General features: G+C 44.6%; 1 pseudogene; it reads left to right on the top strand.

Moving 5' to 3' along the window:
* The first annotated feature begins 422 nt into the window (after positions 1-422).
* On the top strand, positions 423-542 carry LOC136650743 (5S ribosomal RNA; annotated as a pseudogene).
* The last annotated feature ends 21777 nt before the right edge of the window (positions 543-22319 follow it).

Genomic DNA, 22319 nt, shown 5'->3' with positions numbered 1-22319 from the left:
ACCTTCAGTCTCGAAAGACTATGGTATAAGCCTACAGCAACCAGTATTCCCAGGCGGTCTCCATCCAAGTACTAACCAGGCCTGACCCTGCTTAGCTTCTGAGAATCAGACAAGATTGGGCATGTGCAGGGTAACAGTTGCTACCTAAATCATATGAGAGGTGGGCATAGTATGGTAATGGGGTGTTGATGCTCCATACTGTGCCCTTGTCACAAGTCCAAAGGCCTAGACAGTGATGTCTTCGTCGCCATACCTTGCTGGGTACCTTGGAGAGTGTGTAGAGAGGTCTGGCACGACATGTTCAGAGCAAACTGTTGAATTCATTCCAGAGACCAGAGCAAACATTTTTGTGTTAATTTAAAAGTAGAATTATTTTGTATTTTGACAATTCAACCTGTAATATGTAATAATTAACATTGTTAAATTGCATCAACTGTTACCCTGCACATGCCTGATCTCATCTGATCTCAGAAGCTAAGCAGGGTCAGGCCTGGTTAGTACTTGGATGGGAGACCGCCTGGGAATACTGGGTGCTGTAGGCTTATACCATAGTCTTTCGAGACTGAAGGTTGCCAACCATAAATTGCATCAATTCTCAGTTTTTTAAACTCTTAATGTCAAGAATTTGTCCTGCATGTATGCACTCCCTGACCCAACTTTCTTTTTTCCTTTTTTCTTTTTTTAGAAATGCAACTTACCAATAAAAGAGAAAGGGGATCAAATCACGAAAGTGACAACATTTTGCCTGTTAAACTATGGAATACACACTATTTGGCAACTACAATTAAAAATCCTCAAAGAATTTATGGAATAAAACAGAGGGGAAGCAAAGCAATACATTAAACCTGTCACCCCAGATCTTAGCACAAAGGAAAGGAAAGTTAAAATCAACTGGTGATAAACTCTAGCTACACATAAGGAAATGTATCATTTTCTAGCAGTCTCCTTGCCTGCACTGATAAATGGTGCTGTTCGCCCCCCTCGCCTCCGCTTTTGCATTGCAGACCCTTTTCACCATGATAAACTCTTTGAAAGGCGCCCAATTCTGTGATAAAGAGATTTCGGCAGGGAGCGAGGCACAGTTGCCTAGCGAGAGTGCCGCGCCAAACAACTTGATGAATGAAAAGCAAGTCAGTTGTGGCAGGGTGCCAGAAACCAGAGGCAGAAATGCGCCTGGATGAAGCCGACGGCAGCTAATCTGACATCCCAAAAACATTGTGTATTCTAATACGGTGAGCAGACCTTATGAAGTCTTTTACAAAGCCAGGGATTTGTTTGCTTTTCACTTGTAAGGGCGCCTACCCCTTTGCACTAGATGTCAGCCTGAACAGCCAGCTTGGAAATCCAATCAGTACAGTTGGAGGTAAGGAGACGAGCTGAATAGCCGCTGTATCATTCTTTTGCTTCAAGACTGCAAAACAACAGCAGGCGGATTTAAAGGTACCTTGAGTTCACAGGCTTGTAGATGCCCACATGCAAACCTGCATGCGCAGTGCTCTCTTTCAACATTTTCTGGATGACACATTTGGTGCACATTTAGCCTCTTGTTCCCATACCATTACATGTTCCTGGAGATTATTTGGCTTGCAGTTGTCTGTATTACCATGCACTCCCCAAATAAATACAGCCGACAACAGGTATGGAATTAAAATGGGCCACTTTATTGAATACAACGAGATTGCAACAAGGCAACAACAGGGTAAACCCTGTCTCTCTGGGGACAGGGGTTGGGATCTGGCATAAGGCCAGGTCCCAGCCCCGCCCAGGCTCCCCGCACACCTGCCCCCAGGGCTGCCCATAACCCGCCCTCCCCCAACCAGAAACACCCCCTCCCGACCCCTCCCCATGCCCCCCATGCCTACCTTTGTTGCTTGAATCAGCATGTGAGCCGCCGCAGAGACTTCTGCCTGCCGCCGCAGCTCCCACCCATGGGGGCGCAAACGTGCTTTACGGCACGTTTGCGACCGTCCAGGGCCTCCTATGTCGCCGGCATAACTGCTGGTTAGGATTGCACCCTTAGAGTAATAAACACACAACTTAAATAATTTCAAGCATATATGATTAATAAAAATATAAACAAAAGATGAAAGGCACAATTCAGTACTTTTGTGATGTTCTGGAAGGATTGGTCCCATGAAGCATGGTACCAGATGTCCTTGTCCCTGGACCACAAACTATGGCAGTTATCATATTAGGTTGATGTTATATAGTGGGTCCATGCAAATAAAGGAAGGCGTAGAGATAACAGCTCAATATGTTTTTTCCATCTTCAGAACAGGACCTGGCAGTGAATCTGAATGAATCTGACACAAGGCAAACACCCCTGGCTTTTATACCCTTTAGCTCTGCCCAGACTCCCCATGATTGGTGCAATTGAGACATTCACTAGAGGGCCAATCGGATGGTAGGATTTTGATCCATCACCCGATTGGCCAACCATAAATCTGGGCCAATCAGTTATGCAGAATTTTGATCCTGCATAACTTGCAAACATAACAGTTGGGATATGAGGTCTACTCAAGAGAGCTCAATCTAGGTGTTGATGTACAGGAGGGGCTTGGGTCCTAAGTTAGTATTAAAAGGCCTTCACAACTAGTGATCTGTCAAGCCCAACACTCTAGGAGCTTTCTAGAGACTCAAGAAACCTCTTTTTGTCACCCCTTCGGGACTGTGGAATAAAGGGGGCAGAGGAGGTTAGTCTGGCCTCTGTTAGCCATGATACTTAAGAAGAGCCTTGCTGGACCTGTCCAAAAACCCATCTAGTGTAGCCCCCTGTGTCTCACAGTGGTCCACCAGTTGCCTCTGGAAGTACACGACAACAAGATATCCATATCCTGTTGCTGCTCCCTTGCATATGGCATTCAAAGATAGGCTACCTCTAAAACCTGGAGGTTGTATATACTCATCATGGCTTGTAAAGTGTAATGGACCCCCCAAAAAATCTGTCCAATCCCCTTTTAAAGACATCTAGGCCAGGTGTCATCACCGCATCCTGTGGCAAAGAATTCCACATTCCATACTGAGTGAAGCAATATTTTTTGTCTGTTCTAACTTTCATGCCACTTAATTTTTGCAGTTGTTCCCTGGTTCTGGTATTGTACAAGAAGGAAAAGAACTTCCTTCTAGCCATTCTATTCATCCCATTGAATGATAGATCACCAATGATTCAGTGGACTTCACTGGAGCTTTGATTTTATGGCAAAGCATTGAAGAAATGTTCTTATATTATTTTAGCCAAATCATGTCCTGACTTGTATGTCTTTGTACTGACAGTTCAAACTGACAGCGAGTACGATTTCCTTCCACAGGCAGGAGCATCTATTCCCGTGAGCAATGACCTGAGTTAAAGTGTCATAATTTAACCTTGTTTTCAAGGATGCATTATCATCTATTTTATCTTATTGTGAGTGTCAGATCCTAAAAGGGTAGGATAGCTTGTGACATTAGCAAATCTGGCCTTGGACACTGGTAACTGGATTCAGGGCTCTTTCGGAGCCCCCACACATCACAAACCACTACAAAGCAAGAGCTTGGGTGTTTTAAATGGAAGCTATGCAAATGAGGAACAGCAGACAAAGCACATCCTTGGTTCTATGGAATCACACCAGTGCATGCAGGTATCCAGCAATATTTATGTCTGCCCTCAAAAGCCTGACTGGCAACTGGCAGTGTTTTCAACAGGCCAGAGAACAGTTCAGTATCAACTGGGTTAGCAAATTCATCCTTCGCCATGTTGCTGTTTGAGCGAAAATGTCACATTTTCTTCCTCTCTATGTCAGACATTTTTTTTCACTGCCTGGTTCGCTCCCTGTAACACTTTCACCTCTGGCAGTTCTGGCAAAGGCGGGAAGGGAGAAGGACCTTCAAGATGATATTTGCAGTCCCCTCAGCTTTTGAGAGGAGTTGCTGCAGGGCAACAGCAGCCTGTCAGACAAGATAGCATCACTGTACAACAAGAGTTCTAGACAGTTATGTACAATGTGTTTTCCCCTAAGTATCATGAAGATGCTTCTCCTTCAGCAGAGTTTGAAGAAGCCAGCCTGATAAGGAGAAGCAAGAGGCCAACTTGGTGAGGAATGGAGGAATCCCATTGAGGGTGACTTACAGCACAATCTTATGCATGGTTTCTCAGACATGAGTCCCACTTTTTTCCATGGAGCTTACTGCCAGGAAAGTGTGTACTGTATATGATTCCAGTCTTTGTCTTTTTTGCCTGGGCCTGGCCCAAGCCCCTTTGGTGCATGAGTGCCACCCTGAGTCTCCCCTAAGCTCACTCACTGCCCCCCCTCAATTTCTGTGCCATCCATCTTGCCCCCTTGCCCCATTCCCTGCCATCTTCAGTGGTGCTTCATCTGTTGCCATACATGCTCCTCCTCCTCTCCCCAACCCATTCCCCAAGCCTATCATTTGAAAAGAATGGTGAACTGCAACAAGGAAGTGGGAGGAGTTTTAGTGTTGGCTGGGCTAGCAAGCCATTATGCTGTACTCCTCTCCCTTTTATTCTGGCTGGCTGCTTCAGGGGAAGAAGAAAGACACTGCTCAGGGAATTGAGGTGCTCACCTGAGGGAGCTGTGGCATTCTGTTGCCAACTGGTTCTTGTGTCTCACCAGGGCTCATTAGAGGACCAGCCCTATTTTTGCCTGAGGCAGCAAAGTGGAGCCTTTTTTTGCCCCCCCCCCCCCACACACACACATCATTGCAAAGAGTATGATTAGGGTACAATGACTAGCATATTATTTTAGGGATGTGCCAGTCACAGCTCCAAGTCTTGAGTTGCGTCCTGAGTCAGTCCTGCGACTTGAGTAGTCATGAGTTATAATGTGCTCTGTCATGGCTTGACTTATGGAAAATTTTGAATCATTTTGACTTGAGTCCTGAGTCATTCTAGAAACAAGTCAAGTCCTTAAACAAAAAAGAAAAACAAAAACAAAAAACCCTTAAGCCCTCCTCCTCTCCTCAATCTCCCTAGCCTCACCTCCTAGAACAGGGGTGCCCAAACCCTGGCCCTGGGGCCACTTGCGGCCCTCAAGGCCTTTCAATGCGGCCCTCAGGGAGCCCCTGGTCTCCAATGAGCCTCTGGCCCTCCAGAGATTTGTTGAAGCCCACACTGGCCCGATGCAACTGCTCTCAGCGTGAGGGCGACTGTCTGACTCTTGCGTGAGCTGTGGGATGAGGGCTCCCTCCACTGCTTGTTGTTTCACGTCTGTGATGCAGCAGCGGCAGCAAAGGAAAGACCAGCCTTGCTTTGTGCAAGGCCTTTTATAGGCCTTGAGCTATTGCAAGACCTTCATTCATTAACGTACGTTCATCTTTAATATATTCATTTATGTAAACTTATGTAAATTTATTCAAATTTTAAATGTAAATTAATTCTTTTTTTCCCCGGCCCCCAACACAGTGTCAGAGAGATGATGTGGCCCTTCTGCCAAAAACTTTGGACACCCCTGTCCTAGAACAATCTACCCTCCTCCCACCAAGTCTCTGCTGCTTTCAGTTTGAAGGCTGACTTCTAGATCATCCACTAGGTCTTTCAGGGGGACATGGAAGTGATGGGGGAAAAAGTAAGTAAACAAGCACATGCGCTAAAGAGAGTAAGAACTCAAGTCAAATTTGAGACATGACTCTTTTCAAGTAAAAACTCCATTTGTGAGTCAGTGCCCGAGTCAGTGACACTCATGTCTTGAGTCCCCAGGAGTAGTGAAAAACACGTTTTTGCAACTCAAGTCGAGCCTGCAAGTCTTGAGTGCCCATCCCTGCACCTTTCTGACACAATTTGTCCCACATGTTTCCACCCTTGAATTTGCAGCCTGAGGTGGGCTCTCCTGTCTGCTCACAACTGGACTGCTCCTCAGTGCCTATCTGTACCATTTTCCATCATTTCTTGACACCTAACAGTTCAGAGAGCACAGGAAGGAACAGAAATTGGAACGTGCCAAAACATTTAGTACATTCAAATCCTGTGCATGAGCAAGAAGTAACAGAAGCTTTTTCTCTTCCATTCGGCACTTGTTCTCTCAAGGAACAGTTGGACATGGAATCTATTTATAAATAGATGTCAAATGCCTTATAGCACAGGGAAGTTATTTTCTCCAATTTGCTGATATTTTTGAAGTTGATTTTATTCCCAACTAGCATAAGTCTTCAAAGAGTTTTCTCCTTTCCGTAGTTTGATCTGCAGAATGCCATGGGCCGTCCACCACGTCCGCTCACATTGTAACCTTCTTGGGCACTTCTTGACAAGTTGGAGCCAAAAAGTTCAAACACAGAGACAGGCTTTCTCGCTTTTTAGAAAGATGACGCTCCCTCCAGAAAGTTCAAAAGCTTCTTGACCTTATTGCTTCCTGCTGTTCATATTTCTGAAATATTTATAAATACAATCATTGGGCAGAAGAGGATGGTTCAGAACACACACAAGAACATTTTTTAAAAACCCATTCTTTAGACCAGCTTTTTTCAACTGTTGTGCCGCGTCACACTAGTGTGCCGCGAGGCTGCCTCAGGTGTGCCGCGAGATCAGAGCAGACAGGCAGCAGCCACGCACGCGGGGGAAGCGGTTGCTTTGAGCCTTACGCACAGCAAAAGGAAAAGGAGCAGGCAGCCAGCCAGGGAAGGGGCTGGTTGTGGCTGCTTTGCACATCCTGCTGCCACTTGCTTTTGCTCCTGAGCGAGACTAAGGCTGCAACCCGATTCTGATTTACCTGGGAGTAAGCCCCATTGACTATTATGGGGCTTACTTCTGAGTAGACATGTCTAGGATTAAGTATTAAGTCCTTGCCTCCTCTGTGTGCTGATTGGGCGAACAGAGAAGCTTAGAGGAGGTCCCAGCGGGTGGAGTGAGTGAGAATGAGGGAGTCAGGAGCAGGAAAGCAGGTATGAAGCAAGTGGGTCTGCTGAGCCCACCAGCCTAAGAACTGGCTAGCTCAAAGGGTCCTGGATAGTCCCTTTTCCTTGCCACAGTTTGCCTGCAACTCCCCAAAGTGACCCTCCCTGCAATGCCTTTTAGGGGAAGGACATTGGGCCCCAATCCTCTCCATACTTACCTGGGAGTAAGCCCCGTTGACTATAATGGGGCTTACTTCTGAGTAGACATGCCTAGGATTGGGCTTTTGGTCATTTTTTTTCTTAAATTCAGGAGCAGGCAATTGGCACTTCTCCCCACCCCACTCCCTCCCACAGGCACTTGCCCCCCAATCTCATAATTGCAGTGAGCACCTCTCTTACTGTCCCTCCATTCACTCCTCCACACCTTCCAAAGGTTCAGAATCACTTGCTTCAAGTTCTCTCTTCCCCCCACTCCAGCTGAATCCTGTAGTTGTTTCACTCATGTCTCTTCATTGCCCCTCACCCCACAGTTCTCCTATGTGCTCAATCTGACCTCTCTTTGCCAGCACTTTCTCGCATAACACTTTATCATCCTTTTCACAATCACATATTCTTTCCTCTCCAAGCTTCTTGTGAGTATCTTTGTCATGTAATAATATAATTGTATTAATTATATTAACAATTAATTGTAATGTAGTGATTTAATGCAAGTAAAAAACTGGTAGTGTGCTTTGACAATTTTAGTGCCTTGTCGGTGTGCCATGAGCTGAAAAAGGTTGAAAATGGCTGCTTTAGACACTCTTCAAATCACTGCTGCGGGTCAGCTCTTCAGATCCCTGAGACTGCCCAGTACTGCCCATAAGCTGCAAGAATCAGTAAGATCCAGGATAAACTGAAGAATCCTACTCAGTGTGAGTTGCTAAACAAATGCAATTTTGTCCAAACTCCATTATGAGGCCTTCATCTTGAAGCACTCAAGGAATTAATCAGGGGGGGAAAAGCCAATGTCTCCCAGTACCGTGGAAATGGCTGCTCATCAGTATTGTTCTCAGAGAGACACGTTACCTAGGCTGTCCAAAGCCTTCAAGACCAGAGCTGTTGGCCATCCGAATCAGAAGCTGGCTACAGCTGTGATTTACCTGATCGGAGCCAGAAAGGTTACGCTCAGACAGTTTGCACCTTATTTCTGGACCTTTTGAGAAGCTTTATGAAAAGCAAACAGCACACTATTAAACACTTCATTCCAATAGGAAAGAGTAACCTGCCAAAGTTTATTACAAAAAGAAAACGAACCCCTAAAATTGTTAAAACGTAAAAGGTGAGACAAAAAAAATCAATATTTATTTCTGAACCCAGCAAACAGAGAGAAAAAAGCAGTTTTCAAAATATTCCACTTGCACATTGTATCATAAATCATGACAAAAATCCTTCCATAAAACAAGAATGAACATTATAAAATAGACATTTTGATTCACATCTGTTATGAGTTTGACCGATCAATGTTAAAATTTTAATTCAGTTCCCAAAAGTATTTTTCTGCCTTTCCTAAGAGGGGGAAAAGAACAGAGAAAGTGTGTAGGTCTTTCTTCTTACATATTTCACCATTCATGTGGAATGGTACGCTGTGACATTGATACTGTTTTATCAAGAGGCCTATATCATATACAGTACCTCTGGTTTGATTGCCCATAAAAAGGATTTTTCCAAAAATTTCTGAATTCAGTATAACATTGAAGACAGATCTATCTCAGTCACCATGGAAGTCTACAAAATGATATTTATAACAATGTTATTTATGAGAAGATACCATAGAAATAAATTTCCCTCATGAGGACTCTTCCCTTTCTTCTAAATTCCAAACTATAGGCAAGAATTGTACTGATTAAAAATCCTATCCCAAAGAGATCTCTGTTTGTTAGGATGGGGTATCTGAATCATGACAGAATATTGGCCTGATTCTGCAGACTCATAAAAATAGACAGAGTCCTCATGGTGATGTAGGGAAACAGAGCAGCACCCAGATGAAGCATAGTGGGCATTTCAACTCTGTAGGTTCCAGGAGGCAAATGTGGAGGGTCAGGATCAGGCAAAACATCTGAAAGATTTCAAAGGAAGGCAACGTATGTGATAAGATTGGCAAAACTGGTGATGGGGGAGGTTCTGCATCTCTGCACCTGCATCTGTCTAAAAACCAGATCATCACTTGCATATATGAATGGGCTGTCACAGATCACATGGCACAAACAGAACTTTGATGTTAATCTCAGGTACAATGTTTCCCAATGGAATCAGTTCATGCATTCTGCTACAAGTCATCAAGCATGCTGAGTACTCCATTAATAAGAAGTTAAATGATGCCCCACTCAGAGACATCAGCTACAGCTCCATTGTTCATGACCACCATGCAAAATTTAAATTGTCTTATAGAAACCGTTTTGCACTGGCACCCAGCAATTTACAGCTGCTTTTCAGAAGCCAGTGTCAGTGGTAAACACATTCTGCCGGTGTGGCAGCCAAGATATGATTGGGCTGTTAGAATGTCATTTTTTTAAAGTCAGTGCCAGCCTAATCTGTGAGTGACTTCAGACATAGGCAAGAGAATCTACAAGCCCTCTTATCACAGCCCTGCCATAATATCTGAAAAGAAAGTTGCGACAGGCTTCAGGAACTTCCCCCTGAAGGCCATGTAGTCTGTTGCCCCTAGAGGCAATTAACTGGCCTCAAACCCATCCAGGCACTTAACACCTCTCAGGCTTCTCCTATTTCAGTTGCCAATTGCTCTATAACCATAACCATGCTCTATAACCAAGAGCTTTCAATCCTGGTAGTCAGGCCAATTTGGTAAACCCCCTTTGAGCTGTGCTCCAGCCTGAGCCTCCCTGACTCAGCTTGAACCCAGGAGCCGGTTTCAGTTACTGGGGTCTCCAGTCTACATACCAATCACTCTGGATTAATTCCCACAACAAAGTCCCCTCATTCCATCAGTCCAATTATCCAGTCAGCTGTAATAGATAGGATTTATTGAAGAGAAAGTTAAAGAATAATTATACAGACAGGCACTGCATCAGTCATAGATTTCAGAATTTGGGGTAGAGCATATCAATACAATACAACACTCAGCAATAATAAAACAACAAAGAGCTAACTCCTAACTCTATCACTCACCAAAGTCTTACACCTTCAGAGTTCCAGTCTAACCCATTCTTGCTGCAGTCAAGGTGGGTCCATCTTGTCAGAATGGTCAAAGCTCAAGCCCCCTTGCCCAGAGATGAACTAAGACAAAAACTGTAACAAAGGAAAGCTCTTTCCTTCCACCTTTATAGGTCTCCTGACCCATCCACCAATTAGAACTTGGATCCAACCGAACATTCTAGGTGTGGACGTGCCACAAGCCTTCTCTTTCATGGTGGACTCCCCCAACCTGAAAGTTTCACTGCTGCACCTTGTCGTTAATCAAGTCAGCCCTGGAGCCAATTTAGCAGCTTCATACCTTATATGAGGGCCCTGTGAAGCAGCTGCCTCCACAGTTATCCTAGACCTGGTATGTGCTAATGAGCACTTGGTTACAGCTGGGCCTTGTAGCTCAGGCCTAACAACATGGCTACAAGCAGAAGCTTTCTGTACTATGATTTTACCTGCACACCCAATGTTCACTTTTCTGTCACAAAAGTTGTGAAGAGATATAGGATGCACACTCTGGAAACAGAGCAAACAAATGGGTTTTAAAGATGGTCAGCAGATGTTTAGTCAGAGGTCTTGCACAGCTCTCTCAGTAGTTGTGTTGCCCTTTGCTGTCATGCCCAAAGCCTGTCTGAAAAAAGCATCTTTCATTGGTCAGCTTCAAGTGGCATAATGATGTTTAACTGAGCCATTGGGGGCAGTTAGCACTAATGATTACAGCAAATGGAACATTACAACACAAGCAGCCCACTCAGTTGGACTACAGCCAGCTAAAACATAAATACCCTTCATTGATTGGATCAGTTAGCACGGTAGCAAATCTCTGCCAGCGCGGTAGTGATACATTTTAGGGGCTTGCCATGACGGCCCCCTATGCCACAGCCATGCCTCATTAACATGATAACAACAGCAACAACAAAATCATCTTTAAATTGCTTCATTAGAGTGTTTTCTTCTGTCACTTATTTCTACTTTGAAACTTATGATACTTAATGTGAAGATCTAGCTCATTTCATTTCAAAATGTTGGTGTGATTTGCAGTACTTTAAAATCAAACATGAAGAAAGGAAAATAGGATTTAAAAATATCATCCATAAAGTATAAAAAGTATATTACAACGCTAGCCTGCACATATCTGCAGTACTTACTCACAAGTAAGTTCCACTGTGTTCAATAGGTCCAAGGTAAATTTGTATAGGATTTAGCTTTAATGTAACATGGACTACATCTTGTCTCTGAGGAAACTCTTGGGAATGACAAAGGCCTAGTCATTTAAAAAGTGCCCCTTCACCAATTTCTCAGCAGGTCTCCTGCTGAGCCTGATGTTTTTTCTCAGGTAAGGAGCTTCTGAAAAAAAACATCACAAGGTCAACATCAGAATGCTCCTGCTGACAGTGTCACCACTCCTGTGATAGAAGTCCAAGAGCTTTGCTCCTCTCACTTGCTCTCAGCGACATCTCTGATCCCTACTGAAGATGAGGAAAAAGCATGTGAATGTTTTGGAATGTTTTGTCAGATTCCATTTTCGCAAAGCTAGCTGGTTCCTAGAATTTGTGGAAGGGCTACTGCCAACCTCCATTTTCCCCATTCCCACCAGCTTTGTCTCTATGGCATGACTCAAGTACTTATGCCATAGTCATGCCATAGAGTACTGTGAACCAGGAACTCAGTAACCTACTGGTGACTTAGTAACCTACTAGCACTGGCATTCCTGGAGGGCAAAATGCTAAGTTGTGCAGGCCCCCAAATGCTGGTGTAAAGGGATCTTCCCCCTCTCTTTCAATTGCAGCTGTGAAAGCAAAGATCCATTCCAGCAGGACAAGCATGCCATGATAAGTCATCTGCCAAGTAGCAGGAAGGCATTTTGGAGCAGGTAGAACATGGGGAAAGGTGGGGAGGGGAGAAACCGGGCGGCAAAAGATGAGTCAGAGGGACGATCAGATCCAGGAAAGAGAGGGGATAGCAACAGAAGCTGCCACTGAATTCTATCCCCCCTCCTGAGCTTCAGAGCCTGACACCTTCCACTTGTCACAATCAGACTAAGAGCCCAATCCTAAACAGTGTGCACTGGCTTACTGCCAGCATGCACTGTTGCAAATATGCTGCAATGAACATTTGCAAGGCCCTGGTGCTGGTGGAACACCGGTGCTAGCTCAGTGCCAGCTGGTGCTGGGCTAGCGCCGGCGGAGCACTTATGCTCCACTATTTGGCGGTCATGCAGTCCACCGGGCAGCGGAGAGGTAGGTGGGGCCGTGGGAGGAGCAGGGTGAAGGTGTTCCAGGGCATGAGAAAGGCAGGAAGAGGGCGGGGAGGAGGTATGCCCGGAACAGGGAGCAGGGCAGGAGGGAGATGGGACTGGTGGAGCGTTGCTCCATTAGATCCTGAGCCTCTGTGTTGGGCTGCCAGACTGACATGGAGGCTCTTGATTCTACACTGACACTTGGGTCATTATAGAATCAAGTAGCCACATTGCGGGGCTACTCACCTTACCTGAAGAGCCACCAGTGCTGCCCGGTTAACTCTTAGGGTGCAGCGAAAGCCATTTTTTATGGTGCTGCAGCCCCATGCACCAGGCAGCTCAAGATTGGGCTGTAAATAGCTGGTGCTGCTCTGAGTAGACCCATTGGGGCCTCTGGAGCTCTACATGGGGTGAGGGAACAAATGTTTTCTTACTCCGAGGATCTCCGGCTGCTTCTCTGACCCTGCAGCCATTTCAGTACTGCTGTACTGTGTAGCTCTTCGAGAGCATAGGATGGGCTCAAATTCTTTACCCACGTGACATGTGTGGGTCTTGGGTTCAACCTTAAAGCATAGTCTGACATCCAAGGTTGTTTAGGGACCTGCTATTTCAGTAAGAGGCCACTGAAAGTTATGCCCGTGTTGTCTTTGGAAACAGACCAGCTTGATAAAATGACTCTGAGATATATGCCTCTTTCTCTTTTTGCACAGTGCTCCAGTCCTCCACCCCATCTCTAGTTTTCCACTGGTGCAATACTGGTTTTCTCTTGATCCTCCCTACTCTTTTTTTCTTTTGAAACACTGAGGGCGCAATCCTAACCACTTAAGTCAGTACTTTCCAGCACTGACATAAGGGCAGTGCAGCTCTGAGCTAAGGGAACAAAAATTTCCCTTACTTTGAGGAGGCCTCTGTGAGTGATACCCAACTGCAGGATGCAGCACATGCCCCATTGACACCGCTATGCCAGTGCTGGAAAGCACTCACATAAGGGGTTAGAATTGTACCCTGAATGTATAACAAGGACTTGCCTGGTTCCATACAGACATTTTGGTTCATGCCAACAGATCTGACAGTCTCAAATCTGTGGTGTCTTGGAAGGTTTCCATCAAACTGACAATGTCCAGCATGAGGTTTGTACAGTAAGTTCCTCTATGGTTTGGGCTAAGTGCACTGAAAAAATGGGATTTGATGCTGGGACAATCTGCTGAAGTTCAAATTCTGAGTGGGGCTCTAATATCAAATCAGAATTTGGAGGTTGCTGTTCAGGTGAACATCCAAGAAATTTCAAGGGAAGCAGAAATTGTTTTCAGTAAGGAAATTGCTCAGCACGGTTATATAAGAGAAGACACTCTGTGGTGATGATAGCGTCTAATAATCCCAGAATATGTCCTAAAAATGGGAATGACAGGATAGTCCATTGGCCTCTTTGAGATTCTTTCTTAAGCCATTTCTGCCCAATGTTGCATATACACAACAGGGATCAAATGTGTACACCTGGGCAGAAATGGGTTAATTTGTAGGAAAATGCAACTGTGGTAAAAAAAAAAAAAAAAAAAAACCTCTGGCTTTCCTCCTATTTTTTTTTTTTTTTGCCTACTTTTCTCTATTTTAGGATACTTCTAACCACCATTCCTTCTAAGGGGTGAACAGAAAGTCACTAGGCATTGTGCCTGTTTCACACTCTACCCACATTATGTGCTTACTTCCACTTGCCACAACCTAACTACCCATCTTCTTGTACCACTGCAATAAACAAAAATGACTCTATAAAACGTATCAGAGCATGTCAAGGACTAATAGCCCAATCCTATTCTTTCTCTCTCCCCTCCCGCCAATGCAGTGGCGCCAAAATGGCGCCCATGCAGTGGCAATGCATCCTGCAGGGAGGCAGTTGTAGAGGTCTCCTCTGGGTAAGACCTCTACAATCATTCTCTTACCAGTGGGTAAGCCTCTGTGAAGTGGGGGGGGGGGTATACTCAGAGCTGCACTTGCAAAATTGCTGGTACAGGTCCGTGTGGGCCCACACCATGGGATCAGGTCCAGGAAGGGAGTTAAGATTTGGCAGTGGCCACTGCCATTGAAGCCACCCTTCCCAGACCTGATCCACCCATTCCCCATTGCCATCCCATTCAACCCTCCCTTGCTTCCATCACCACCTTGTTCTGCCCTTCCCCCATCGTGCCCCACCTGTTTGCCACCTTACCTCCGCCTGCCTGCTTCAGTGCACATGGGAAGGCTCCAGCAGTGTGCAAGTGCATGTGCTGCTGGAGTACCTTTTATGGCTGGAACTGACTGCTTTACAGCAGTCAACACCAGCAGAATGCAAGTTCCTTTGTCACCCAGCCTCAGGAAGATTGGGCTACATGTACACGGATGGAGACACACCCATATATGTGTACAGCCATTGCCATGACCAGCTTATGTTGAGACATTTCCCGATTTTTAACGAATATTCACACTTCTAATGCTTTTAAACATCTTTTAGTTTCTTATAACTATAATGATAAATTTCAGTTTTCTCTGAAATCATCCTGATTCATTCTTTAGTCAACTGTAGCATCAACAATACATTAGCCTTTGTAATCACTGTTTTAGGGCATAATCCTAAACAGTTCTACTCAGAAGTAAGTCCTATTGTGTTCAATGGGACTTACTCCCAGGAAAGTGAGGTTAGATTGCAGCCTTAGTGTATATTATGTTTGGCTGATATATCGAGCATTAAGTTGTTATATTAGCAAATACGTTTTGGTTGTTAACACTGAAAAAATCAAAAGATTTTCATATCATTTGATGTCAGGCTAATTGATTTCATACAATTGAAGAGGGCACGATTTTGCAATAAATACCTGGTTCAACTCTGAAGATGATAGGACCATCAGATAAAGTTCCTAAGTCAATTAAATGTACTACTAACAGCAGATTAATCTACAAATTAAAATTAATTGTGTAGTATCTCAACGTATGAGATACACTGAGAATAACTAATCAGGCTAATTGTTTTCCATGGTTAATTAACAGACAAATGATATATAACCTGGAAAGGAAACATGAGCCCAGTCGTTTTTATTTACTTGACTCATTGATGTCACTCTCTCTTTTGCAGGTACTATACACTTTGTCCCAGTGATAATTGTTTAAACACAATTAACAGCCCAATCCTATTGGGCTCAGCCACCGGTGGAACACACATTCTCAAAGCAGCCGTCATGTGCTTCCCGAGTAGATACAGAATAGTGAGCTGCCTGAGACTGGCAAAAAGGCAGAAGCCTTTCCACATGCACTGGGGGATTGCTAGTCACCTGCTGGAGCAGGTAAGACAGTGAGGGAGGTGGGAGGGAGAGGGCAGAACAGGGCAGGGGGGCTGCAGAATGGGGTGGATCCAGCTGCTTGCCAGATCCTAGCCTCCATTTTTGCTGCCTCCCCTACCTCTTAATGTTCTCAGACTTTGCAATCGCTGTTGCAGGACTGAAAAAACCCATTGCAGAACAGGAGGCTTATGGAGGTGTAAAGGGATTTAAATCCCCTTTAACTTCTGTTCTGCCCCTCTCCCCCGCTGGATACAGCACACCCGTTTTTGGCATAGTTGTCCCAGTGGCGGGTGGGGGGGGGAGGAGAAATGGGCTGCTAGTCTAAAATACCAATGCATGTCCAGTGTGAACTATAGTATATATGCAGTGTTTTGTTTTTGCCCAGAACTGCTCCTGGGGTGAATAATTTTGAGGAAGGGATATTATTGTTCAGTCCTGAATGCATCAAGCAATGACTTGTTGGTGTGATGAAGCCATCACTACTATAACATCATAAAGAGGACACAATGGGCTAGTTTGAATTATTCTTTATCTGTCCAACAGGCTCAATGCAATAAAAAACAGTCCCGTTCCGTCCCCACCATAGCATGCAGCACAGCCTCTTTTGGTGCAGCTGCCTTCTATGGCCAGGGAACGGACTGTAAATTTTACTCGTTTAATATTTTCCTTCCTAATCAGGTTATGTGTTCCCAAAGAATTGAATTACTATCATATTCATGTTTATAAATGCAGAGCCATTCGTCTATCAACTATCATGTTGATTGTTTCAACCAAGTAAATAAATGGGAGAGTCTTTTTGCAGTCAATAAAATAATGGCAAAGTACATCAAAAAAAACTTTTAGCAACCTGCTCTTCTCTCCGTGCACCAATTTAAACCAGTTTAAATGGGGGGGGGGGAGGACTAAACATACCAGTTCTCTGAATTTGGTTACCCAATCTCTCCAATACAACCAGGAGCAGGGGAAGGGCAAGGGAGCGTGCAACTTATTACTCATGGTATTAGAATTGCCACCTTTGAACCTAGGAAATTATGGGCTGTTCAGGTGTCACCACAACGTGCTGCTTTCGAGAGACAGTGCTATACTTTAAAGCCATACCAGTCTCCTCCCGCTTGTTGGCCAGACACCATCACTGAGACTACAGGCCCACCCTTCTCTGTTCCTTGTGCTCCGCCCAAACATGTAGTGAAGGAAAACCACCCTTACAGCTCAATCCTATCCAGGGCTTACATGCCACCAGATCTCATGATCCATCAGCGTAAGCCTCAGAATGATGGTGTGGCTCAGTTGTCCAATGGGCCTTGGCCATCAGAGCAAACAGCTGGATTCTGCACTTGGGCAACAGCAGCCCACCGAACTTGCTCCATCCTGATCTGTTGCAGGAGGTGTGATCTGATGGTTGAGCTACTGTACTGTCTGGAGAGCTAAGGAGGAACAGCTGTGCTCTTATTTCTGGGTGGGAGACAGATGCCAGGCTGATAAGCTACTGTTACCTGTTGTGGCAGAAGGGAGTGACTGCTGAGCTGATGACCACTACAGTGAGAGTGCGGGGAAGTGTGCGAGAAGGTGGGCCAGCAAAGAATGGAGAATAGCCTGGACTTTATTTATGACGGCCTCTGAAGCTTGATGACACACAGGCAGAAGAGATAACTGCACCATGAAGGCAACATCTGGTGACTGAGGGTTCTGACCACTAGCCTGTTCACATATGCATGGCTGTAGCATCATTTTCTCTACTAACTGGGCAAAGACATACCTTTGCCAGTGGTGGTTCGCCCCTGCTTAACAGGAGGACAACTGCCCCAATTCATCCCAGTATGGCATCTTTTCCCTTGGAGTTTTGTTGGTGTCTCTTTTCCACCTTTCATTTTCTTTTGAACCAGGGAGCTGCTTCTTCCTTCTTTTGCAATGGCAACCCCTCTGAGAACTTCACTTGAAAAAGAGGCATATAAATACTTTTAATTACAATAACATGCCACAGACAGAGTTTTCATACTCTTCCGGCATGATGCTTTTCAGCTGACTCACAGTTCAGACCGCCACCTGCATGTCACCAACTGTTGCGTATCCAGCTGCATGCATGTGCAAATCAGTAATTCTCCAATTTCCACAGCAACACATTGACACATTTCTTTTTTATTTTTTAACTCAAAAACATCAAAGAAATAAGCTCTAGATGAGGCTCCATTTTATTCTTTTACACAATGTCTTGGAAACATAGTTACCTTTTTGATGCTATGGTTCCTTTAAACAATTCTCTCACACACTTTTGCAACTCCCACATAAACCTGGCACCAGGTTTGTGTGATTGGAAAGACTCATAACACATAGTTGACTGCAGTTGACTTCTCTTCCTTGATTAGAATTCACAGGGCAGAGAACAAGTGGATTGAGAATATGATATGGCATGACAACCTCTATCCTCTGGGAACTGCTTTCCTTCTAAATAAATCTGAAACCTGACAGCCAGGCATTGGAGTAAGGAAGCCATTAGCTCTATAATCAAAGCGTTAAACTAAATTCAAGAAACCCGAGCCTTTGGCAAGGTCTACCCTGTGAACGAAAGTCTGCAAGGAGTTTGGCTGAGTGGACTGAAAGACCTTGTGGTCAGGTCTATGAGACCGAAGAATTTGCAGTCATCCATTACATAAGTGAATTTATTTATTTATTAGATTTGTATTCCGCATTCCTCCCTGAAGGGCACCCAAGGTGGCTAACAATCAAATTTAAAATACAAACAAAATAAAATACAAATAAACATTAAAAATAAAAAACAATGGAAAACAATTAAAACAAGATAAAATACATGGGGGGAATGGGGGGGGGGAAACACTGGGAACAAGCTAGACAGAACTAATGGCCCAATCCTATCCCCACCACTCTGTTGCATGCAGTTGCACCATGGGCGTGCATGCTGCATGCTATGGGTGGGGGCCACCAAGAGGCCTGTGAGAAGAAAGGGAAAGTGTTTCTCCATTACCAGGTGGCTCATGAGTGTCCCCGAATATATATGGCATAAGTTTGAGGGGAGGAACTGGTTGCCTCCACAAAACCCTGGCTGGATCATGGGTGACAGCATGTGCTCCCAGATTGTATGGGGTTTTGTCAAGAACTTGAACTGGGCTGAATAGTTAGCGAGATTGTAGCACCACAGTCTGAAATGCCAGTTCACATGATGCTTTCTGCTGTTGACTGAAACTCCTACATGGTTATAACCAAATGTGATCTCTCTTCTGCTTTGGCACCAAGGAGGGAATCTTGCTTCACAAGCCTTATCTGTCACACCCTGGTTAACATGCCTTAATAGTTCTGTCTTATTGCTCCCCACTGTTGGATTTGAAGTTGCATCTGCAAAGGCTCTGTAAACAACAGATGGAATATGAGCAGGCTGTGTACAAGTTCCCCTTCTCTGTTTTACCTGCATGCACGGCAACTCATGCCATGTTGATGTGGGTTGGAACTAATATTTATTCACCATGGCTCCCTACATTCTTGTGTAGCCATTTTCCACTGTTATGAATTTTTTAATGGTTGCTGAGGGCATATCTGGTTCAAAACAAGGTGAATGTATTTTGGTTAAAATATTTATACTGAGTTATGGATCCATTCTGCCTCCATACATTGCAGGCATGGCTATGGCTGTTTCGAGATTTCTGTTTGTGCATAGGTCAAGATGTACAGTTTCTATACATCCCAGGAGGACAGGTATGACAATAACAACTTTTTGGACAGGGAGAGAATGATCCAATGCAGCAACTTCCACCACAATGCAGTGTCTGCAGGAACATTAGAACATAAGAACAGCCCCACTGGATCAGGCCATAGGCCCATCTAGTCCAGCTTCCTGTATCTCACAGCGGCCCACCAAATGCCCCAGGGAGCACACCAGATAACAAGAGACCTCATCCTGGTCTGATGAAACATTCACTTGCTTAGTCATAGGCTGGAAAACCTATTTCACTATTATTGTTTACTAAAATATTAATTAATATACAGTATTTACAGTATAATTCTGCACTTCTTTGTTTTGACCAAAAAAACCCACATGCAACCAACTTCAGAAGTTGAAAATTCAAACAAGGCCAATGGAAGGGCCCTTACTCTTTCTCCCTCTTCTGTAGGGCCACTTCCAGATTTGAGGAAGCCATCAGCAAGGTGGTCATGTGGATCCCCCTATCTGCTGCCTGCCATGTCCCCCCCCCCCCATTCTCCAGGTAGCATCATGACCCTTTGAAAGAAAGAACTGCAAAACATGGCAGGCACCCGCTGCTACCTGGAATGCTGCTGTTGCTACTGCTAGCTTGACAAGAATGAAAATGGAAAGTTTATATTAAATGTCTTTTCTAGTCGGCACTCCCTGTGAGGAAAAAGTCCAGGAGACAACTGACCAAGCAGGTCATAGAAAAGAGCCTCTCTTTCCTTGACTCTCCTTAAGAATGTTAGGCTGCTGGTGTTGGAGACTCCATTATCACTCCATAAGCCCCAAGAAGCCTCCATGAATCTGCACCAACTCTTTAGCTAGCCCTCTAGTCTGAGGAGACAGGAGGCATATTGACTTGCTCCAGTGGGAGAGAATCCTGCGCAGGTTTGTCACGCTGAGTGCCAGCCCTCCAAACTCTGACATGCTTCCTGATTCCATTATGCCCACACCCATCCCATTATACCCACTCCTCCAACATACCAGTGTTGGCAGGCCTTTTTCTTCCTGCCACCATGTGCAGGGCCTCTGTGGCATCTCTGGAAGCAGTCTGGAAGTGCATGGTTACATGTACTTCCAAATCACCATTTGTTATTGTTATAAAGCACATTCTGCCAGAACGCTAGTTCCAGCAGCAGGTGCAGTGATGAATCCAGGAAGACCCCCAAGCTGCAAATTTTCTCCTGCAGTGTTATATGTTCAGACCAGATTGCAGACCAATACCCACACTGCAGGTCTCTGAACCAAGAGGACCTCTGCTTGGTCTGAATTTAATTTCAACTTTCTCACCCTCATCTAGTCCCCAACTGAGATCAAGCACCAGCTGAGATTTGTGCTGCTCCCTTGGCATTTTGTGGAACAAAGAGGTAGAGCTGGATGTCAACCGCATATTGGAGACACTCAGTGACAAACCCCTGGAAGACTTCTACCAACAGTTTCATGATATTAAATAACGTGAGTGGGAAGAGAATATAGTGCTGTGGTAGGTTATAAAATAAAGCAATAAATGGTTCCCTGCCCCAAAGGACTCACAATCTAAATAAAGCCACAAAAAAGACACCTGCAACAACCACTGGAGAAGAGGTCCCACTGGGGTGAAGAGGGGTTGCTCTCCCCTAGCTAAATAGGTGCCGCATTGCCCACTTTCAAAGGTCCGCATTGCCAATTTATCAGGGGTTAGCCACAACACCAAACTGATTCCCTGCAGTTCCACTATGCTTACATCACTGGTTCAAGCATCAGAATCAAGACAGGCTAATGCTAACTTCAAAACTTTCAGGATCTTCTGGTGTTAAAGTTTTTTGCAAGCACCCATGTATTTTCCATTTCACAAAGTTAAATCACCCTTGTCAACAAATATCAGTTAATGAGCCTGCAATTAATAGGGAATGGTTGGCTACATTCTTCCCACAACGATGCTCTGAGACAGGCCTAGGAGAGCCCCTGCCTTCTCTCGGTTGAGGATGATGTATGAGCTCCAGAAATAAAAGCTGTCAGTAAGCAAGAAAGCATGAGTGGATAAATCATGACAGAGTTATGTACATGCCACGTTGTCATCTAACCCGCTGTTTAGTACAGAAAGGCCAATCTCTTTGGGGTTCAGAGAACAGCGTGTGGGCCAGCATTTGACATCCTCTGTGGAGAACACCTCAACCAACAGGGCCCTGCATTCTGTTTTTCTTTATGGTTCTTTGGGACTCACTCAAAAGATACAAATATCAACTCCAAAAGCAAGGCAAACAAACAATCTCTGCACCACAGAACTCTACTCTACTTCATGTTACCACACATAATCCAATTCTCTGTTTGTTTTCCTGCTAGGGACATAGAGGGGCCCACTGCCAAGTGACCCCCCTCTCCTTGGATGCCGACATCTTTTCCAGTGAGAGGGAATAAAGCACTACCTCCCCCATGGACCTATGGACCTTTCTGTCCATTATGGTCAGTTGGGAGAGGGCGTTCTGTATATCCCATTGCCCTGAGAAGTGCCATTGACAGAGGAATTTCTCCCTTAGCAGCACCAGAACATGGAACTCCCTGGTCCTAGGATATCTGTTCATTCCCCACTTTTATAATAATAATAATAATAATAATAATAATAATAATAATAATAACAACAACAGTATTTATATACTGCTTTTCAACTAAAAGTTCACAAAGCGGTTTACAGAGAAAAATCAAATAACTAATGGCTCCCCGTCCCAAAAGGGGTCACAATCTAAAAAGATGCAAATGAATACCAGCAGACAGCCACTAGAACAGACAGTGCTGGGGTGAGGTGGGCCAGTTACTCTCCCCCTGCTAAAAAGAGGAGCACCCACTTGAAAAAGTGCCTCTTACCCAATTACCCAATTAATCTGATTTCTTTCTTCATCACTGTTTCAGCAGGTCTTCCATTAGATGTTAACTGAATTGTTCTGGTTTTCTTGCTGGTTGGGATTGTGCTATGCTTTTTATGGTTCTACATTATTGCTTAATGGTTGTTTGAATGTTTATCATGGATGCTGCCTTTATTATCTTCTTAAGAATAGGATAGTAGAACAAAAATTCCAGGGGTGGGGGACTTCTCTCT

The sequence above is a fragment of the Tiliqua scincoides genome, chromosome 4 (assembly GCF_035046505.1).
Source record: "Tiliqua scincoides isolate rTilSci1 chromosome 4, rTilSci1.hap2, whole genome shotgun sequence".
In the NCBI taxonomy this organism is placed as follows: domain Eukaryota; kingdom Metazoa; phylum Chordata; class Lepidosauria; order Squamata; family Scincidae; genus Tiliqua; species Tiliqua scincoides.
This window is presented reverse-complemented; position numbering and strand designations above follow the sequence as displayed.